This window comes from Rhinolophus ferrumequinum, chromosome X (assembly GCF_004115265.2).
Source record: "Rhinolophus ferrumequinum isolate MPI-CBG mRhiFer1 chromosome X, mRhiFer1_v1.p, whole genome shotgun sequence".
NCBI classification, from domain to species: Eukaryota; Metazoa; Chordata; class Mammalia; order Chiroptera; family Rhinolophidae; genus Rhinolophus; species Rhinolophus ferrumequinum.
The window spans coordinates 65,912,505-65,934,024 of NC_046284.1; positions in this window are offsets into that span (position 1 = coordinate 65,912,505).

Below are 21,520 nucleotides of genomic sequence, written 5' to 3' on the forward strand. Positions count from 1 at the left end.
GTTTTTTGATCCACACTAAGAATTTCTTTCCTTTAATTTATGCATATAGACCATTTACATTCAATGTGATTACTGATACAATTACATTGCTATCTGTCATTTTTTGGCTATTATCTACTTTTGCCCTTGTTCTTTGTTCCAAATTTAATTTCCTCCCTTACTCTGTCTCTTGTTGTTTTAATTGGGCAGGTTATATAATTCTATCTTTTCTGTTTTTTAGTATATCAGTTATATTTCTTTTTAACTTTTTTTAGTCATTGCCGTAAAGTTTGCTATATACATTTAAGAATAACCTAATTTTGAATTACACTATATTGTTTCACAGGTAGTGTGAGTACCTTATAATAAGAAATAATCTTAATTCTTCCCTTCCATCCCTTGTATTATTTCTGTCATTCATTTTACACACACAACACACACACACATAGTTGCTATTACTATTATGAACAAACTGTTATCTGTTACATCAATTAAGAATAATAAATTAAAAGTTTTTATTATATCTATTACACCTTTTATTATATCATTGATGTTCTTCCTTTCTTTATATAGATCTTTGTTTCTGACTTATATCATTTTCCTTCAGTCAGAAAAAATTATTTTAACATTTGTTGCAAGGGAGATCAAATGGTAATAAATATTTGTTTGTTTAAGAAAGTATTTCTCCTGCACATTTTAAGGCTAATGTATCAGGGTATAGTATTTTAGGTTGGTGGTTCTTTTCTCTCAACATTTAGAGTATTTCCCTCCATTCTCTTTTGCTTGCATGGTTTGTAAGGGTAAGTTAAGTATAATTCTTACCTTGCACCTCTATAGGTAAGGTGCTTTTTTCCCCCTCTGACTTTGTCATTTTCTTTAGTTTGAAAATAATATACCTAAGTGTGATTATTTTGGCATTTATCTTGCTTCTCTGAGCTTTCTACATTTATGGTTTGGTGTCTTATACTAATCTGGGGAAACACTCAGTCATTATTGTTTTATTTTTAAAATTTCTTCTCCTTCTGGTATTACCATTATGTGCATGTTACACCTTTCAAGTTGTCCCATAGTCCTGGAATGTTCTGTTCTACATTTTTGTCTTTGTTTCCTTTGCTTTTCAATTTTAGAGATTTCTATTGAGATATCCTCAAGCTCAGAGATTTTGTCCTCAGCCATGTCTAATCTATTAATAAGCCTATCAAAAATTCTTTATTTTTGTTACAATGCTTTTGATCTCTAGCATTTTCTTTTTGTGTTGTGGTTGGAATTTCCATCTCTCTGCTTATATTGTCCATTTGTTCTTGCACGCTATCAGCTTTATCTATTAGAGCCCTTAGTGTATTAAACAGAGATGTTTAAATTTTAGTTATTATAATTCTAACATCCTTTATGTGTCTTTTTCTGATGCTCGCTCTGTCTCTTCAAATTGTGCTTTTTTTTTTTTTTTTACCCCTGTTGTTGTGCCTTATACTTTTTTTCTTTATAGCTTGACATGATGTAGTGGGTAAAAGGAACTGTTCTAGATAGGCCTTTAATAATGTGGTGCGAAGTTCTGGGCAGAGGGGAAGCATTATATAATCCTATGATTAGGTCTGAGGTTTTTAGTGAGCCTATGGTTCTGGACTGCGAACATCCCAAATGTTTCTCAGTTTTGTTTTGTTTTTACTTGCCTTATATGGCACAGAATGTCTAGAATGATTTGGAGGTGGATATTTCCCTTCTCCAACATAGAATGCTAAAGTGGGCTGAAGTTGGGTATTTTCCTTTCCCATATGTATGGTTGACTTGAATTGGTATTTTTCTTTTCCCACTTTAGTTAGGTTCTGATAATACCTCAGTAGGTTAGGCTCTGTTTAAATAGTTTCTCTTGATGGCAGACCTTTTTATGAACAGATTATTCAGTTGTATTTTACAATGGTTTTATCTGTCTCCCTCCTGTCAGAAGCTCAAGAGGATTTTTCTCTGATATTTACTATGAGAACCAGGTCAAGCTCCCAGAAGTAAATCTCTCAAAAATTGTTGAGGATTCCTATTACTGGCTCCCCCTGGAATTTTTAATTCTCAGAACATTCCACATGAGCATCCAGCAATTTGTCACTTAAAATATAGTTTTTCCTACCATGGTTATGGTTTCTGTAGTGAGTTCTGCTAATGAGTCTCCACTTTGGTAAGCAGTAGCTCCCTGTGTTTGCCTGTTTTTCTCTCCAATCGGGGCAGTGGTTTGGTTTGTGTACTCACTTAACTTTTGAATCCAAGAAAAACTGTTCATTTTCAGCCTGTTGAGCTTCTTACTTGTTGTTAAAATAAAGTAGTGACTTCTAAGCTTCTTTAATGCAGTATCAGAAACTGAAAGTTACCTTTTTAAAAACAGCTTTTCTTTTGCTTATGTCATTAATTTCCTATTATATTTTTGTTAATGATATGCCATATTCATTAAGTTTATTATATCTTTTGACTGAGCTCTTAAAATAATATTTTATTTGCATTTCTCTGATGATTAGTGATGTTGAGCATTTTTTCATATGTCTATTTGCCATTTGTATGTCTTCTTTGGAGAAATGTCTCTTCAGGTCCTCTGCCCATTTTTCAATTGGTTTGTTTGTTTTTTTGTTGTTGAGTTGCATGAGTTCCTTGTATATTTTGGATATTAGCCCCTTATCGGAGGCACTGTTTGCAAAAATCTTCTCCCATTCAGATGGTTGCCTCTTTATTTTGTAGATGGTTTCTTTTGCTGTGCAGAATCTTTTAAGTTTCATATAGTCCCATTTGTTTATTTTAGCTTTTACTTCCATTGCCTTTGGAGTCAAATTCATAAAATGCTCTTTGAACCCAAGGTCCAGAAGTTTAGTACCTATGTTTTCTTCTATGCAGTTTATTGTGTCAGATCTTATGCTTAAGTCTTTGATCCATTTTGAATTAATTTTGGTACATGGTGACAGATAGCAGTCCAGTTTCATTCTTTTGCACAGGGCTGTCCAATTCTCCCAGCACCATTTATTGAAGAGGCTATCTTTCCTCCACTGTATGTTTTTAGCTAGTTTGTCAAAAATTATCTGTCCATATTTATGTGGTTTTATTTCTGGGTTCTCAATTCTATTCCATTGGTCTATGTGTCTGTTTTTCTGCCAATACCATGCTGTTTTGATTATTGTAGCCCTGTAGTACAAGCTAAAGTCAGGGAGTTTGATACAGGGAGTATTGTTCATTTTTCTTAAGATTGCTTTGGCTATTCGGGGTCTTTTGTGGTTCCAAACAAATCTGATGATTTTGTGTTCTATTTCTTTAAAAAATGCCATTGGGATTTTGATGGGGATTGCATTAAATCTGTATATTCCTTTGGGTAATATGGCCATTTTAACTATGTTGATTCTTCCAATCCATGAGCACAGAATGTCTCTCCACTTCTTTGTGTCTTCTTCAATTTCTTTCAAAAATGTCTTATCGTTTTCAGCATATAGGTCCTTCACATCCTTGGTTAAGTTTATTCCTAGGTATTTTATTCTTTATGCTGCAATTGCAAAAGGAATTGTTTTTTTGTATTTCTTTTTCTGAGATTTCATTGTTAGAATATAGGAATGCAATGGACTTTTGTACGTTGATTTTGTAGCCGGCAACTTTACTGTATTCGTTGATTGTTTCTAATAGCTTTTTGGTGGAGTCTTTAGGGTTTTCTATATATAACATCATGTCATCTGCAAAGAGTGATAATTTAACTTCTTCATTCCCAATTTGGATGCCTTTTATTTCTTTCTCTTGCCTGATTGCTCTGGCAAGGACTTCCAACACTATGTTGAAAAGCAGAGGAGATAGGGGACAGCCCTGTCGTGTTCCTGAACGTAGAGCAAAGGGCTTCAGTTTTTCACCATTAATTATGAGATTAGCTGAGGACTTGTCATATATGCCCTTTATTATGTTAAGGTATTTTCCTTCTATACCTATTTTATTAACTGTTTTAATCATAAATGGATGTTGTATCTTGTCAAAAGCTTTTTCTGCATCAATTGATATAATCATATGATTTTTGTCCTTTATTTCGTTTATGTGATGTACCAAATTGATGGATTTGCAGATGTTGAACCATCCTTGTGCCCCGGGGATGAAACCCACTTGGTTGTGATGAATATTCTTTTTAATGCATTGCTGTATTCGATTTGCTAGAATTTCTTTTTTTACGAAATTTTATTTATTCAAGTTTTTTTTTTTTTAAATTTATTGGTGTGACAATTGTTATTAAAATTACATAGATTTCAGGTGTGCAATTCTATATCACATCATCTATAAATTACATTGTGTGTTCACCACCCAGAGTCAGTTCTCCTTCCATCACCGTATATTTGATCCCCCTTACCCTCATCTCCCACACCCAACCCCTTTACCCTCTGGTAACCGCTAAATTACGTTCCTCAGATTAATTTTCAAACCCCGTGGCCATCCTGTGGTCACCGACTGCCCTTCAATCCCTTCACCCGCCCCCCCCCCCCCCGCCCATCTAGCAAACCTCAGTTTTTCCTCTTTGTCTCCAACACTGTTTCTGGTTAGTTCATTCACTTATTCTTTTCTTTAGATTCCGCAAATAAGTGAGATCATATGGTACTTATCCCTCCCTATCTGACTTATCTCACCCAACATAATGTTCTCTAGGTCCATCCATGTTGTTGCAAATGGTAAGATTTCTTTCTTCTTTATGGCTGCGTAATACTCCATTGTATAAATGTACCACAGTTTCTTAATCCAGTCATCTACCGATGGGCATTTTGGTTGTTTCCATGTCTTGGCTATTGTGTATAGTGCTGCAATAAACATAGGAGTGCATAAAGATTTTTGAATTGGAGTTTTGGATTTCTCCGGATAGATACCTAGGAGTGGGATTACTGGATCATAGGGTAGTTCCATTTTCAGGTTTTTGAGATACCTCCATACTGTTTTCCATAGTGGCTGCACCAATCTGCAATCCCACCAACAGTTCGATTTGCTAGAATTTTGTTTAGGATTTTTGCATCTGTATTCATCAGAGAAATTGGTCTGTAGTTTTCTTTTTTTGTGTTGTCCTTACCAGGTTTTGGTATCAGTGTAATGTTGGCCTCATAAATTGAGTTAGGGAGTACTGTCTCTTCTTCAATTTTTTGGAAGAGTTTGAGCAGGATTGGTATTAGATCGTCTTTGAAGGTTTGGTAGAATTCCCTAGTGAAGCCATCTGGTCCTGGGCTTTTCCTTTTGGGAAGGTTTTGGATGAATGATTCAATTTCATTACTGGTGATCGGTCTGTTTAGATTTTCCAGTTCTTCATGGTTCAGCCTTGGAAGGCTATATGTTTCTAAGACCTTGTCCATTTCTTCTAGGTTATTGAATTTGGTGGCATGTAGTCCTTCATAGTATTCCTGGATGATCCTTTGTATTTCTGTGGTGTCCTTGATAAATTCCCCGTTTTCATTTCTGATTTTGTTAATTAGTGTCTTCTCTCTTTTTATCTTAGTGAGTCTAGCCAAGGGTTTGACAATTTTGTTAATCTTTTCAAAGAACCAGCTCTTTGTCACATTAATTTTTTCTATTGTCTTTTTGTTCTCTATTTCATTTAGTTCTGCTGTGATTTTTGTTATTTCCTTTCTTCTGTTGACCTTGGGTTTCACTTGTTCTTCTTTTTCTAGTTCTTTAAGGTGAAACATGAGGTTATTTATTTGGGATTTTTCTTGTTTCTTGAGATAGGCCTGTAATGATATAAATTTCCCTCTTTAAACTGCTTTCGCTGCATCCCCAAAATTTTGGTAGGATGCATTTTCATTGTCCTTTTTTTCTATGTATATTTTAATCTCTCCTCTAATTTCTTCATTGACCCAGTCATTCTTTAAAAGTATGTTGTTTAATCTCCATGTCTTTGTGTTTTTTGCTGCTTTCATTTTGCAGTTGATATCCAATTTCAAGGCCTTGTGTTCAGAGAATATGCTTGGTATGATTTCAATCTTCTTAAATTTGCTGAGGCTCATTTTAGGTCCCAATATATGGTCTATCCTTGAGAATGTTCCATGTACACTAGAAAACAATGTGTAGTCTGATGGTTTAGGATGAAGTGCTCTATATATGTCAATTATGTCCATTTCATCTAATGTGTCATTTAGGGCTGCTATTTCAATATTTATTTTCTGTTTGGATGATCTATCCATAGCTGTCAGTGTTGTATTCAGGTTCCCTAGTATAATTGTGTTTTGGTCAATTTCTCCCTTTAGTTCTGTTAGTATAGTTGCTTGGTATATTTTGGTGCTCCCTGACTGGGGGCATTAATATTGATGACTGTTATGTCTTCTTGTTGTATAGTCCCCTTTACCATTATGAAATGTCCATCTTTGTCTCTTGTTATCTTTTTCACCCTGAAGTCTGTTTCATCTGATATCATTATGGCTACACCTGATTTTCTCTGGGTACCATTTGCTTGGAATGTCAATTTCCACCCTTTCACTTTGAGTCTATGCTTGTCCTTGTAACTGAGATGTGTCTCTTGGAGACAGCATATGGTTGGGTTTAGTTTTTTGATCCAATCTGCTACTCTGTGCCGTTTTATTGGTGAGTTCAGTCCATTTACATTTAGGGTGATTATTGCTATGTGAGGATTTCCTGTCATTCTATCTTTAGTTTTCTGGTAAGGCTGTGTCTCCATTGTTTCTTTGCCTTTTTGTTGTTGTCTATTATTTCTGTGTGGTGGTATTCTATGACGTTTCCCTCTGTTTCTTCTTTTATTATAGTATATATTTCAGTTCTGGATTTTTTTTTGAGTGGTTACCCTTAAGTTTATGTAAAAGAAAGTTTGATATTTAGAGTATTCCATTTTCTTTAGCACTCTTACTTTCTACATTTCCATATTCTGCTTGAGGCATTTACTCTCCTCCTTTTTATGTTTTGATTGCCACAAATTGTCCTGTTGATGGTGGTCAAATAGCCTCCTTTAGTATTTCTTGTAGTGCAGGTCGTATGTTAGAAAATTTCCTCAGCTTTTGTGTGTTTGGAAAGGTTTTTATTCTTCCTTCATATTTAAAGGATATCTTTGCTGGGTATATTATTCTTGGCTCACAATTTCTCTCTTTCAATAGTTTGAATATTTGGTTCCACTGCTTCCTGGCTTGTAGAGTTTCTCCTGAAAAATCTGATGATATTCTAATGGTTTTTCCTTTGTACGTTACCATCTTTCTTTCCCTGGCTGCCTTGAGGATTCTGTCTTTGTCGTTGATTTTTGACAGCTTCAATACAGTGTGCCTTGGAGAAGGCCTGTTGGGGTTGAGGTAATTAGGTGTTATATTTGCTTCTTGGAATTGAGGATCCAGGTCTTTCCACAGGTTTGGGAAGTTCTCATCAACTATTTCTTTGAATATACTCTCTGTTTCCTTCTCTCTTTCCTCTCCTCTGGTATGCCCATTAATCTTATATTGCTCTTTCTGATGGAGTCAGAAAGTTCTTAGAGTTCTTTCATTTCTTTTAAGCCTCAAGTCTCTTTCTTCTTCCATCCGTGCCATTTCCAGATTTCTATCTTTGATGTCACTGATTCTTTCCTCCATCTGGTTAACTCTACTATCTAAGCTGGCTATTTCACTCTTCATTTCTTTTATTAAGTTCTTAATCTCCAGAAATTCTATTTGGTTCCCTTTTAAAATTTCAATCTCTTTGGTAAAATGTTCATTTTGTTCTTTGATTGTATTTCTGAGTTCATTAAACTGCCTGTCTGTGTGTTGTTGCATCTCGTTGAGTTTTTAAAGAACTGCAATCTTGAATTCTCTGTTATTTAAGTCACATATTTCCATATCTTTAAGTTCATTTTCTGAAGACTTTTCATTTTCTTTCTTAGCTGTCTTGTTGCCTTGGTTATTCATGGCCATTAATGGTTTATTGTTTCTCTTCCTAGACATCTGTAGGAGTTGGTTCTGCAATAGGTTGATAAAAAGAGGTCTTTCTTTTGTTTCCCTGTAGGTGTTGGTAGAATGTTTTATTTTCTCTCAGAATGCAGCCTTTTATTCTCTCTCATACTGTAGTGTTATGTTTTCTCTGCACTTTTCCAGCTTCTCACACAATGCGGAGATTCTCTGGAAGGTGGGCTTCTTCTCTGTGAACTGTTGGCCTTGGTCATATGGCACCACCTCCGTGGGGGGATGTGGAGAGCTTCTAAGGTTCCAAAGCTCTACCTGCCTCAGATCAGAGCCTGTGTGCTTCAGCACCCTTTGTCAAATTTTCCATAAGACAGGCTGACAAATTAACCAGAGAATTTGATCACAGGAAATATATTTCCTTCTCCTACCCCTGAACTATTTTTCCACATATTTTTTTCAGTTAAAAACATTTATGAAGCTCCTAACATGCATCAAGTGCTCTTCTATGTTCTTTAGATACATCAGTGAACATAATCGACAATTCTGTGCCCATGTTGAGCTTGCATTCTTTCTGGAATAGACATGAAAAAATAAACATAGTAACTAGAGAGTGTGATGTCAGCAAGATGATGCAACAGAAAGTACCCTTCTCTTACATTCTCACAGCATCAATAATTTTTCAGTCATGCATGGACAAAAATGCATTTGTGGGAGCTTTGGAATCAAGGTAGGAGATTGTGAAATCCCACTGGAGCCCCAAACTGAGAAGGGCTATTTTGAGTAGGTTGGCTTATGCCCAGGTGGTAGGCTTGCCAAGTGTGGTCCCAAATACATACCTGGAAAAAAGCCCTCTACCTATGTGGACTTGGTTATAGCCCCATTTGGCTTTTGTCTTGCCAGCAGCACCATCTACCAAAGGACCCAAGAGGAATCACAGCTGCCTATGCCTGGAGTAATGGGCGTGCCAACATTAATTGTCCTTGTGGACTCTGAATCAGCCTGAGCTCTGGCTCCAGCCCCTCTCAGCCATGGTCTGGGAGCAATTCCTATCCACTAAGAGATCCACTAGGGAACAGAACTGTCAGTGCCACTGAAAGCAGGCCCTCCAAACTTTGTCCAATCACAGATCCTCATACAGCCCCTCTGACCAGCCCCTCATCCACGGTCTGGGAACAGTCCTGACTGCACAGAGATACACTCAAGAATACATTAATCTATCCCTCCAAAGACAGGCCTGCCAAACGCAGTCTGACGCTGGGTCTCGAAATGGCCCTGTAATTAGGCCTCTAGCCCTTCCAAATTGCAGTTCAGGGGAAGTCTTGTGTACCAAGGAAATGGTTGGAAACATGCCTGTCTGTGACTTTCAAGACAGACCTACCAACCTGTATACATCAGAAGATCTTGAAGCAGCCTTGTAGCCCAGCTCCAATCCCTCCGAACTTCAGTTTGGGACAGTCCTGCCTGATGCTGCCCCTGCCCAGGGGCCCAGCAGTAGACACACACATCTGTGCCCGCAGAGACTTCCATTAAACTCAGTCTCACTACATATCATTAAGTATCGTTGTAACCAGTTCCAAGCCCTCTTAGCCATAGTCTGGAAGCTATTTTGCCTGACAAAGAGTCCCAGAGGAAAACATACCCACCTGAGCCCACAGAGGCAGGCATACCAACCTCAGCCCAACTATGGAACCTGAATTAGACCTATAACTTGGTGACATCCCATCTCAGCCATGGTCTGAGCCCAGTCCTGCAGGCTCAGGGACATGCCTAGTGACTTTCTGGGAGCTCTCCCAGTTCATCAACAAGAGCCATTCCCTCACATACACCTGGCTGCAGGCCTTCCTTATGAAGAACCAGATGTGGACCCTGGAGTAGAACTTTGTTCCAGCATCAGCTCTACTAACCATGGTCCTATAGGAAATTCCATCCCCCAGACAGGATAGACACCAATCTGAGCCCCTGGTAACAAACAAGCAAGCAAGCCATCAGTGAATACAACTGTGAACCCAGTTGAAAATACATAGTATGAACCCCACTTGACTGTGACCCTCGGTACAATCCCATCAGCCCAGGAACCTGACAGGATAAGGCCTCTGTCAAAGCAAGTCTGTAAAGACTAGAACTTGTTTGCTCCTGTAGCATACAAGTACAGATGATGAAGCATTAGACAAACATGAGAGAGACACCAAATAAATAAAATTATAAGTAAGATAGGAGACATTATAACTAATACCACAAAAATACAAAGGATCATAAAGACAACTAAGAATAATTATATACCAGAATATTGGAAATCTAGAGGAAATGGATAAGTTCTAAGAAACATACAATCTACTAAGACTGAATCAAGAATAAATGTTTAAAAATGTGAACATACCAATAATGATGAAGGAGATTGAATCAGTAATAAAAACATCTCCCAACAATGAAAAACCCAGGACTATGTGGCTTCACAGGTAAGATCTACAAACATTTATAGAAGAATAAATGCCAGTTTTTCTCAAACTCTTACAAAAAAGTTAATTAGGAAAGAATACTTCCAAACTTATTTTATGAGACTAGCATTATCCTCATACCAAAGCCAACTAACAAAAAAAAAATATTAGATGAACATAGATGCACAAATCCTATATGAAATAGTAGCAAACCAAATTTTACAGCACATTAAAAGGCTTGTACATTGTGACTAAGTGGGATTTATCCCTGGGTACAAGAATGATTAAACATATGCAAATCAATAAATGCAATACACCACATTAACCACATTAAATGAATACACCACATTAAATGAAGGATAAAAAATATATGATTTTATCTGTAGATGTGGAAAAAGCATTTGGCAAAGTTCAACATCTTTTCATGATAAAAACTGTCAACAAATTAGTTATAGATAGAATGTGCCTCAACACAGTGAAGGCCATATGATAAGTCTATAGCTAACATCATATTCAACTTTAAAAATTTGAAAGCTATTTTTCTATGATCAGGAAAAAGACAAGGGTGTCTATTCTCACTACTTCTATTCAACAAAGTACTGAAAATCTTAGGTAGCCAGAGCAATTAGACAAGAAAAATAAAGAGACCCAAATTAGAAAAAATAAAGTAAAATGATCTGTGTTTTCAGATGATATGATCTTATACATAGAAAACCCTAAAGACTCCAACAAAAAAGCTGTTAGAACAATAAATTTAGGAGATTGCAGTATACAGAAACAGCATACAAAAATCAGTTGCATTTCTATGCGTTAGTCATGAATTATCTGAAAGATGAATTAAAGAAACGATCCCATTTAAAATAGCATCAAAAAGTATAAAATAATTAGTAATAAATTTTACCAAGGAGGTGATAGATCTATACACTGAAAACTATCAGCCATTGCTGAAAAAATCAAATCAGGTGCAAATAAATAAAAGTACATCAACTGTTCATAGTTTGAAGTAATTAATATTGCAAAAAAATAGTCTCTACTACCCAAGGATATATACAGATTCAATGTACCTGTAATCCATATCAAAATTCCAATGGCATTTTTCACAGAAATAGAAAAAACAGTCCTGAAATTTATTTGTAACCACAAAAGACTCCGAATAGTCAAAGCCATCTTAAGTTAAAAGAACAAAGATGGAGGCATCACACTGTTTCCAAACTATGTTCTACAGCCATAGTAATCAAAACAATATGGTAATCACATAAAAACAGACACATAGAGCAATGGAAGAGAAAGCCCAGAAATAAACCCACACATTTATGGTCAAGTCGTTTTTTACAGGAACACCAGAAATACCCACTGGGGAAAGAAAGGATAGTCTCTTCAACAGATGGTGTTGGATAAACTGTACACCCACATGCAAAAGAATTAAATTGTACTCTTATCTTACACCATGCAAAAACATTACCTTGATATCAATTAAAACTTAAATATAAGACCTAAATCCATAAAACTCATAAGAGAAAATATAGGAGCAAAAAAAATTTTGATATTCGTCTCGGTAATATTTTTTCTGGATATTACACCAACAGCACAACCAACAAAAGCAAAAATAAGCAAGTGGGACTACATCAAACTAAAGAGCTTCTGTACTTCCAAGAAAACAACAAAATGAAAAGTCAATGTACAAATTGGGAGAAAAATATTTGCAAACTACATATCAGATAAGAGGCAAAATTCCAAGAATATATAAGGAACTTACACAACTCAATGGCAAAGACAAGAAAAAAAGAAAAGAATAGATAAAGAAATCCTAAATAATTTAAAAATAGGGAAAGACCTAAACAGACATTATTTTTTTTCAGTGCAGTCATACAAATGACCAAGAGGTATATGAAATGGTGCTTAATACCACTAATCATCAAAGAAATGAAGTGCAAAACCACAATGAGCTTTCACCTTACACTTGTTAAGATATCAAAAAGACCAGAAATAAATGTTGAGGATGTGGAGAAAAAAGAACTCTTACATATTATTGTTGGTGGGAATGTAAATTGGAATAGCCATTAGGGATAACAATATGGAGGTTCCTCAAAAAATTAAAAATAGAATTACCATAATATCCAGCAATCCCACTATTAGACATATATCCAAAGGAAATGCAATCCGAATCTAAAAGGAATACCTGCATTTCCATGTTTATTGCAGCATTATTCACAAAAGTCAAAATATGAAAACACCCTAAGTGTCCATCAATGGATGAATGGATAATCAAAATTTGATATATGTAATGGAATATTATTAGAACTACATTTATGTAATGGAATATTATTAGATCTATTATTATCTATAAAAAGAAGGAAATTCTTCCATTTGTGACAACATGAATGAACCTGGATGGCATTATGTGAACTGATATGAGCCAGACACAGAAAGAGTAATGCTGCATGATCTCACTTACATGTGAAATCTAAAAAAGTTGAACTCACAGAATCAGAGAGTAGAATGGTGGTTGTCAGGGTATAAGGGGTGGCTAAAATGGGGATGTTAGTCAAAGGGTACAAACTTTCAGTTTAAAGATGAACAACTGCTGGGGATCTAGTCTACAAGACTGTGACTATAGTTGGTAATACTGTATTGTATACTCGAAATTTGTTAAGTAGTTCTGAAGTGTTCTTACCACACCCCTCGAAAAGGTAACTATGTGAGGTGATGGATGTGTTAGTAGCTTAATTGTGATAATCATTTCAAAATGTACACATACATCAAATCATCACATATACCTTGAAAACACGTATATACAATTTTAATTTATTGATTATACTTCAATAAAGCTGAAAAACAATAATCACTAATCAATTAGTGCAACAGAAAGTAATAAATACAGTGAAGAAACAGTAGATTAAGGTAGGGGAAGTGAGAATCCTTGAATAAGTTAGGGAAATATTTTAATATTAAATCAATTGATAAGCATAGGAGTCATCGAGCAGGCCAGTGGTGAACAATTCTCCAGGCCTATAGAGTAGTCATTTCAAGAGCCTAATACATGGAGTTTTCAAAGCATAGCAAGTATGCAACTGTGACAGTTTGGAGTCAAATAAGGTGAGATTAGAATGAGATAATACCATAGAGGTAATAGGAGGCCTGATGAGATAGGGACTTACAGACCGTTCTAAAGACTTGGTCTTTTAATATCAGTAAAATGGAGAGACACTGCAAGTTTCTTAACAGGAGTAACATCATATAACTTATGTTTATTGAAAGGCTACTCTTACTGCTATATTAAGTATAGACCAAAGGAAAAAAGTCTCTCAAAATAGTACTCAAAAATGCAAGAAGCCAATATGCGTTAGTGTAGTAGAGTCAAGGATTCCAATTTGGTTCTGCCATTGACTCACTAACTCACTTCCAGCAAGTCCCTTCACCTTTTCAGATATCAGTATCTTTATTTTTTTTAACAATAGAGTTGGTCTAAAATAAATAATAAACTTTGACAGTTTTAATATTCTAATGCTATCAAGTCATACAATTGAGAGCATCTTGAAATATACTCAGTCTAATTTAACATTATGAACTGAGTTTTTTCCAGAGTGAAAACTTCGGCCATATAATATTTAAAATAATTGAGAACCGAATTGGTAGGCTAATTAAGTTAGATATTTTACTGATTCTGACCTTGACTGAGTTACTTCATCTCTATTAGCTGAACTCCAGGTTTATCCTTTGTAAAATTAGATGATTGAACTAATAAATTGTAAAATAAAATTGTCTTCAAATTCCTCTGCATTTCTAACATGTCAAAGATTGTTCTTTTTATTGTAAATTAAGGGTACTTAAAATCTCTTTCATAGGATTTCTCTTGTCCTTTTTTTCCCTTGTAGAAGGCTCTTCTATTGTGAACCATTTCAACTTCTTCACAATTTCTTTATGCTTTTCCTATTATCTTGAAAGATCTGAAATCTGATTTTGTTTAGAACCCACTGACTGTCTTGAGCGAGCCAATTTCAAAAACTCAGAAGCAATTCAGAAAACTTATCCTTATCTAGAACCATTCTCAGTACCAAAATGTGAATTAGTGAGGATTTTCCAGAGAAACAGAACCAGTAGGATATATAGCTAAATATAGAAAAAGGAGATTTACTATAGGAATTGGCTCATACGATTATGGAGGCTGACAAGTCCCACCAACTGCCACTTGCAAGATGAAGAACTAGGAAAGCCAGTGCTGTAATTCAGTCCAAATCCAAAGGCCTGAGAATCAAGGGAGACAATGGTGTAAGTCTTAGTCTAAGTCTGAAGGCCTGAGAACTAGAAGCACAGGTGTCTGAGGGCAGGAGAAGATGGATGTCTCAGCTCAAGCAAGGAGAGCATATTAGTTCATCTTCTGCCTTTTTGTTCCATTCAGGACCTCAAGGGTTTAGATGATGTCCATCTACATTAGTGAGAATTACAGTTTTCCCCCCATTCACAGTTTCACTTTCCAAGGTCTCAGTTATCATTGGTCAATTGTGGTCTAAAAAGGTTAAAGGGAAAATTCCAGAAATAACTTGTAAGTTTTGAATTGTGTGCTGTTCTGTGTAGTGTGATAAAATCTTGCACCATCTTGCTGTGTCCCCCGCCAGGAAGTGAATCATTCCTTTGTCCAGCATATCCACACTGTACATACAGTACAATAAGGTATTTTGAGAGAGAGACCATACTCAAATAACTTTTATTACAGTATATTTTTATAATTATTCTATTTTATTTTTAGTTATTGTTGTTAATCTTTTACTGTGCCTAATTTATAAATTAAACTTCACTATAGGTATGTATGTATGTATAGGAAAACACATAGTAGATACAGGGTTGTACTATCTGTGGTTTCAGGCATCAACTGGGGATCTTGGAATATATCCCCTGCAGATAAGGAGACCAAGGTATTGTCTTTCTCAGCCTACTGATTCAAATGCTAATCTGCTTTAGAAACACCTCAGAGACACACCCAGAAATAATGTTTTACCAGGTATCTGGGCATCCCTTAGCCCAGTCAGGTTGACACATAAAATTAAGTATCACATATGTCATGTGTGAAATTAATTAAGCTATTTTAGCTTTCTATTAATTAATGTTACCGTGGTATTTTTTCTTTAGCCTTTCACTTTTAATCTCTTTATGCCTTCATATTTAAAGTGGATTTCTTGTAGAGAACATATAGTGGGCTCTGTTTTGTGAGCCACTCTGACAGTATCTGACTTCTATTTGGTATATTGGTGATTAGAGATTATAGATAATTAAATGGAGAATAGTAGTATTAGAAGGGACAAGAAGGAGAAAGTAGAAATATTTGGTTATATGTGTGTTCACTGTTTGTTAGAGTGTTACTTCAATGTGAACCAGAATTATTTGTAAGTGTATATAGAAAACTCTAGGGCAGCTTATAAAAGAAGCTAAAAAAACTGTAATTGTTATGCTGAAAAAGGTTAGAAAATGGAATCATAAAAATGATCAGTTAAAACTGCAGCAGACATTTAGGTTGTTTTCATATATTGCTGTTGTGAATAACACTGCAATGACCATGAAAGTGCAGATATATTTTGGAGATCCCGATTTCATTTCCTTTTGATATGAAGTGGAACTGCTGGATCATAATGTAGCTCTAGTTTTAATTTTTTGAGAAACATCCATACTGTTTTCCATAATGGCTATACAAAATTATATTCCGATCAACAGTATAAAAGGTACCCTATTCCTCAAATCCTCACGAGAATTTGTCTTTTGTCCTTTTAATAATAACCACTTTAACAGGTGTGAGGTGATCTCTCATTGTGGTTTTGATTTGCATTGTACTGATGCTTAGTGATAGCAAACGACTTTTCACGAACCTGTTGGACATTTGTATGTTTTCTTTGGAAAATTATCTATTCAGCTACTCTGCCATTTTTTAAATTTGATTGCTTTTTTTTTCTTTGTTATGTTATATGAGATCTTCATATGTGTTGGATATTAACCCTTTATCAGATATGTTTTGCCAGTATTTTCTCCCATTCTGTAGCATGCCTTTTCACCTTATTAGTGGTTTCTTTTCTTGAACAGAAGCTTAATTAGTTTCGTGCAATCTCACTTGTCTATTTTTGCTCTCTCCCCAGCTTTATTGAGGTATAATTGGTAAAAATAATTATATACTTATGATATATAACTTGATGTTTTGATAATATATATATACAGATTGTAAAATGATCATGACAGTAAAGCTAATTAACATGTCCGTCACCTCACGTAATTATCATTTTCTTCTTTTTTTCTGTAGTAAAAACAAGATCTACCCTCTTAACAAACTTCAAGTATACAGTATTGTTAACAACAGTCACATTTTCGCTTTTGTTGCCTGAGCTTTTGGTGTCATATCCAAAAAAAATCATTGCAAAAACCAATATCAAGAAACTCTTTTCCTATGTTTTCTACTAGTTGTATGGTTTCAAATTTTCTGTTTAAGACTTTAACCCATTTTCATATACTTTGTATGTGGTATGAGATAATTGTCCAATTTCATTCTTTCATATGGAGATAGCAAATTTTCCCAATACCATTTATTGAAGACACTATTTTTTCCTAATTGTGATTTCTTAGAAAATTTGCCAAAGATCAGTTGGCCATAAATGTGTGAATTTACTTCTGGGTTCTCTATTCTATTTCATTGTCTGCTTTTATGATAGTACCATACTCTTTTGATTATTATTACAGTGTTGTTGTTTTTTAATTTTTTTTATATTAGTGTCAGGTTTACAAAACAACATAATGATTAGACATTTATATCCCTCACAAAGTGATAACCCCCCTCCCAGTCTACTACCCCTCTGACATCGTATATAGCTGTTATAATACCATTGACTATATTCCCTGTGCTGTACTTAACATCCTGTTAATATATATATTCATATAGTTAATTATAGTTGACATTCAATATTATTCTACATCAGCTCAGACGTACAGTGCAGTGGTCAGGAATCTACACAATCTGTGAAGTGATCCATCCGGTAAGTCCAGTACCAATCTGGCACCCTGCATAATCTTTACAACATTATTCGTTATATTCCCCATACTGTATTCCAGACCCCCATGATTATTTTATGACAACCAATTTGTGCTTTCTAATCCCTTCACCTTCTACCCATCCCCAACCCCCTCCCATCTAGCAACCATCATTTTTTCTCTCCATATTTCCATGTCTAATTGTTTTGTCAGCTCATTTATTCTGTTCTTTAGATTCTACACATAAGTGAGATCATACGGTATTTGTCTTTCTCAGTCTGACTTATTTCACTTAGCATAATGTTCTCTAGGTCCATCCATGTTGTTAAAAATGGTAAGATTTCATTCTTTTTTATGGCACAGTAATACTCTATTGTATAAATGTACCACAGTTTCTTAATCCAGTCATCTACCGATGGGCATTTCGGTTGTTTCCATGTCTTGGCTATAGTGAATAGTGCTGCAAAAACATAGGGGTGCATATATTTTTTCGAATTAGTGTTTTGTATTTCTTTGGATAAATACCCAGAAGTGGAATTGCTGAGTCATAAAGTAGTTTTATTTTTAATTTTTTGAGGAACCTCCATACTGTTTTCCATAGTGGCTGCACCAATTTGCAATCCCACCAACAGTGCACGAGGGTTCCCTTTTCTCCACATCCTCACCAACACTTGTTGTTGATTACTATTACAGTGTTTTTTATTTCTAACGTTTTCTTTTGATTCATTCTTAGAGTTTCCATTTCTCTGCTGACATTACACATCTATTCTTGTATGCTGTACTCTTTTCCATTATAATCCTTAACAAATTAATCATTGTTGTTTTAAATTCCTGGATAATTTAAACATCCCTGCCATATCTGAGTCTGTTTCTAATGTTCATTTTGTCTCTTCAAATTGTGTTTCTTTCTTTTAGTACGCCTTGTAAATTTTCGTTGGAAACTAGATATGATGTATTGCATAAAAGTAACTAAGGTAAATAAAACTTTAATGTGAGATTTTATGGTTATGTGGCTACAAGCTAGGCTGTATTTGCTGTTTGCTTACATATAGGTTTCAGAGAATAAAACTTCCTCTGTTGTCCTTTGTGACCCTATATTATTTGGGTATCTCATTTTTATATAAGGTCTCAACATGTAGTTCTTTCTGTTGTATTTCCCTTATATTGGAGCCCCATTTTTGTGGTGGAAAGGAGTGGGAAGATACAAAACATTCTATAGTCCTATGATTAGGTCTCAATCTTTAGTGACCTTGTGCACCTGGGTTGTGACCTGTAGAAGTGCTTTTCAGTCCCTCCTCTTAAGGTGAGACAAAAAGTCTAAAAAGGGTTTAAATTTGGTATTTTCCTTCCCCCAGGTTGGAGAGGCTCTGGTAAAATCCTAGTTGGTTAGGCTTTGTTAAAATACCTTGTGTTTAGGGCAGGATTTCTTCATATACACTTTTTTCCCCCTCAATTACAGTTAATATTCAATATTATATTAGCTTCAGTTGTATAGCATAGTGTTTAGAAGTTTATATAACTTTTATGAAGTGATCACCCCCGTAAGTCTAATGTCCTCCTGATACCATACAACATTGTTACAATATTATTGACAGTATTCCCTGTGATTTACTCTACATCCCCATGACTATTTTGTAACTGACAATTTGTACTTCTTAATCCCTTCACCTTTTCCACCCAGCCTCCCTACTCCCATCCCATCTGGCAACCATCAATTTGTTCTCTGTATCTATGAGTTTGTTTCTGTTTTGTTTGTTCATTTATTTTGTTTTTGGTTTTTTAGATTCTATATATAAGTGAAATCATATGGTATTTGTCTTTCTCTGACTTATTTCACTTACCACAATACCCTATTGGTCTATCTGTATTGTTGCAAATGGCAAGATTTCATTCTTTTCTATGGCCAAGTAATATTCCATTGTACATATGTACTGCATCTTTTTTATCCCACTATCTATTGATGAACAATTGATAAATTGCTTCATATCGTGGCTATTACAAACAATGACGCAATGAACATAGGGATGTATATATATTTTTTGAATTAGTACTTTGGATTTCTTTGGGTGAATACCCAGAAAAGGGATTGCTGAGTCATACGGTAGTTCTCTTTTTAATTTTTTGAGGAACTTCCGTACTGCTTTCCCTAATGGCTGCACCAATTTGCAATACAGCCAACAGTGCATGAGGGTTCCCTTTTTCCACATTCTCATAGGGAAGGTTTTCTTAAGTGCAGAATCCTCTAGATGTATTTCCAAATGGCTAATTTTCCCCTCCTCCTGTTTTCCAAAAATTTTCAGAACAAACAAGATTTTTATGTCTTCAGCATGAACATCTAACAGGGGTTCTAAAAGCAAAAATCATGAAAGTGTGGAGAACTCAATGACTATTCCTGCTGGTTTTTAATTTTCAAGTTTGTCCACACTAGATTTCCAGCAACTTCTCCATTATTGAAGTATTGTAATCCCAGCACTGTTCCAATTGCAGTTTCTACTCCTGTGCCTTCTGTTTTGGTAAGATGTGCCTCTATGTATCTGCTCCTCTCTCCACTCAATATTTGTGGCATCAATTTGCCCTATGACTGCAAGTCTTTGATGGATCTAAGAAGGGTGGTTTATTTTCAGTTTAATCAGTTTTTTTGTTTTTTTTTTTCCTTTTCTTTCTTTCTTTTTTTCTTTCTTTCTTTCTTGTTTTTGGTTATTAGAATGGGAGTGATGATTTCCTAGCTCCCTGCATGCTGGACCAGAAATTGGAAGTCTCCCACATGCATTTTTTGAGAAGATGTTCTACAACTAGTTTGTATGTCCATAAAAGCATTCAATGTATGTCAAGACAAATATTTTGAGCATTCCTTCAAGTTTCATCCAATAAAATCTCCTGACTGGCTTTTCATTATCATCCCCTTTTCATATTTGTTCAATTCCTTCCTACACAGAAATGTCCAGATACCATGCTCCTTCTTCACCTGGAATGCAGACTCTTCAAATTGCTGCATAGCCCCTTTTCGAAAATGTGTGGTGCTGCATTTTAACAACTGTCTTCTAAGACCAATGTCAAAGTGGAGGTGAAGTCCATTCTTTATTGTTCTAAGCCCATCATGGCAACCAATGTGAGATACAGATGTTCTTCCTTACCATAAGGAACCAAACTGTGAAACATGTGGTTAAGATACAATCCACTTGAGTATACTTCTAAGGATTCCGGGGAGAGGATGTGCACACTCTGAAGTTATTGGCTTAGAGGCTGCAATGAATTTAATCCCCGACTGACTATCTGAAGGATCGAAAGAATTAAAGAATTCTGTCATAGCAGTCATGAAAAAATTGAGTTATAATCAATTTCCCAAATTGGGTCACTTTCTGAACATCCTATTCTTTTCTATTGATTTTTCTATTAATCTCCCACTGCTGTATGTTTTCATTATTAAAGCTTTGCTTTAGTTTTAGTTTGGGGTGGTCCGACCTAATAATTCCTATTTTTAAAAGTTTTTTTGGTGATTCTTATTTATTTTTTGACATAGATTTTAATATTTTTGTGTCTAGATCTCTAAATGTAACATAAAAACCATATCGTTGCATTTATTTAGGTTACTTTTCTCTTTTAATTTATAGATATTTTATATATTTAAGATGTTGAAGTTTTCTTTCCAAGAGCATGGACTGTCTTTCCATTTTGATCAAGTTACTTTTATAGTCCCTCACCCTACTGAACTCTTATATTGATTGTAGTAGTCTTTCTGTTAGTTTCTCCTGAGTGATCAGTTATAAAATATTATCTGCAAATAGTGATGGATTTGTTCTCCTTTGCAATTTTGGTTTTTCATGTATAATTGATTTCTCTTCTTGTCTAAACATGTTAGCTAATAATTGAAGATAGTCAATAATGCAGGTGATGGTGGGCAAACCTGTTTTGTTTCTAACATAAATTTGAATAAATCTGATGTTCTGTATAAGCATAAGGCATATGTTTTTGTGTTAATGAAATATTTTTTAAATTTTATTTAGAGTATGATTAAATTAAGATTGTATTGCAAATGCCTCAGTATAAAAATCATGGTATCATTTTTATTATATAAATGACAAATAATACATTTCTCAACTTTTATGTTTGTATTTCCAGAGTAAACTTCATTGGTAATATTGCATAGTTTTCTAACATATTGCTATATTGCCAGTGTTACTTTGACTTTTGTGTAAATATTCATAAGGGCTGTTGTTGGTCTATAATTTTCTCCCTTTGTTCAATCTTTGCCGT